Source organism: Toxorhynchites rutilus, chromosome 3, assembly GCF_029784135.1.
Source record: "Toxorhynchites rutilus septentrionalis strain SRP chromosome 3, ASM2978413v1, whole genome shotgun sequence".
Taxonomy (NCBI): Eukaryota; Metazoa; Arthropoda; class Insecta; order Diptera; family Culicidae; genus Toxorhynchites; species Toxorhynchites rutilus.
This window is the reverse complement of record NC_073746.1, coordinates 94,810,250-94,812,751: the sequence shown is the minus strand read 5'-3', so window position 1 is coordinate 94,812,751 and position 2,502 is coordinate 94,810,250.

The window sequence follows — 2,502 nt, the reverse complement described above, 5'->3', positions numbered from 1 at the left end:
TCACGAATACATACACTACATTGGGGGAAAATGTCAAACAAGCTGCGATCTGAAATGAAACGGTTTGAAAAAAAAGGTAAAATAATCCCAATACGGATAGTCGGTCCTATGATGGCGCAGCCTCCCGTTGCATCTGTTCAGAATAAGTCCACTGTTGGACCTACTCTATATACGACTGTTTGTGTGTAATTTATTTCGTTCCCTTGTGGGCTCTGTTCAGTTGGATGAGTTGTGCCATTCATCAATGTAGACTACAATGGAGAATATCCATTATTTTACAATAGATGACGTTAGTGTACTCGCGTTGTATAAGTGTGATAGGGTTACGCTAGGTACCGTTAGGAAGATACGCATTTTTTACTGCGACGCATATTTAGCTTGAATCCGATTTTACTAACTATGCCAAATTAAGTCTCATGCAAACATAATAGGTTTATTTATATATATTTATATATTTGTTTATTTTTTTATATTTATTTTTTATATTTTTTACATACAGTCAACTCTCCCTTACTCGATGTTCTGTATCTCGATATTTTCCCTAACTCGATGGATTTAATGGCACCTTATATTTTACAAGCATTCTTCTCTCCATAACTCGATACCTCCCTAACTCGATGCCTCCCTTACTCGATGGGTTTTGATTCATTTTTCCATGGATGTTCACCTCCCTAACTAGATTGATTTTCGCGTACTTTTTTTGTGCGTTTCTAACTGTTATTTCAATTGCTCTTGAAAGTGAAGACGAAGTGTTCGTGTCGCCAAGGAATTAGTTTTCAGTTATGGAAAACCTTTCAAGTGAACCATTGCTAACCATTGCGCAACGGTTGAGCATCATCGAGCAGGTCGAAAAATATGGGCGGAAGGCGTCTGAAGTTGTAAAATATTTCAGTATTGCACAAAGTACGGTATCAACACTATTCAAACAAAAGAAAAATGGAAAGGAAGGGAAAATTAAATATAGACAAAAACCGTATAAGGTTGGTCGGGAACGAAAAGCTCCAGCTCGGATTTTTAAATCTATCAAGTCAGAGAGAATACTTTATCTCTCTCAGGTTCTATTCTTCGGGAGAAGGTTTGCGAATTTGGGAACTGAGAATTCTCAATTTCTAAGCACAACCAACATAGACGGAGGCGATAAACTACCGTTGCTGGTCACTGGAAAGAGTGAAACCCCACGATGTTTCAAAATGGAAAAATCTAACCAGTGATAAACGAGAGCAACACCAAGGTCTGTATGACCTCAATGGTTCTTGAGAAATGAATTATGCAACTTGACAAAAAAAATATTCCAAAGGAAATAGAAAGGTATTTATTCGGGAATTATGTGTAATGGTAGTGTGTCATACTTATATCTTTTTCTCCTCAAAGGTATACATGTTCGTTGATAAATGAACAGCGCACCCAAAAACTCTCCAACCAAAGCTCTAATCGATAAGCTTACAATTTTTTCTATCTAATTCTACTTCCGTAGTTCAGCCGCAAGAACCTGAAATAGTACTATGCAAGAAATTGAGGATACGACGGTATTTTTCCTTCTTTTTAACCTTGATGCTATTCAACACTCATACTGTATTCAAATGCACTCTAGGACCCTTCAGATATATCGGTTTTGGATTCAATTGAAATACTTTCACGCTCTTGGATCCATAAAGTTAAATCTGAGACTATCCAAAATTGATTCCGAAAAGCCGAATTTGCCTTCAATGATGATGGTGATATTTTGCTGGCATAATTAATGCATCTTGAGCTTGCTGATGACGACAGTAAAGTACCGTTCGATTGCTCAACGTCCTTTAATGATTAGTGCGAAAAGGACCAAAATGTGATTTGCTGTGATCTGCTGCCAGATACCGATGTATTGGAAAGTGTTGAAAAAGCTGAGGAAAAAGCTGAAGATAGTAGTCCTATCGAGCTGGAAAATATTCAGGAAGGTTCAGATGATTGTGTCGAAATTACACATTCGAACATTAAATCAAACCTGAAGAATATGTCCGGAATATTTAAATCAACTGAAAATGTTCCTGTGAAACTATTTCAACATTTTTTTTTGTGATTGAACAGCTCCTGCGTGATCGTTACAATTGAGATTGAATAACATACTTAATCAATATTTCCTTTGTTACCCTAGTTCCTGATCCAGGTCGGACCCGATTATATATGACTCGATTATATAAAATTTTGGGCTCGATTATATACAGTTTGAGTTGTAGAGTAGAGAACTGTACAGGGGCTAGAGAGCTTTAACTTGATTGGTAGAAACAATCAAGTTTAGTATGAATTTTTGAGATAAAATTAATAATTACACATTAAAAAAAATACTAACTTTTAAATTATCCACTTCCAAAATGTTACTAAAATCCACTTATTTAGATGTTCCACTACTATATTCTGTAATAAATTTTCTGATCTTTCAAATGAAAGCAACAGAATCGACTTACGTAGCGTCATTTTTAATGTAGAGACAGTTTGAGGCAACAGAGTACGAAACAAAAAAAAATC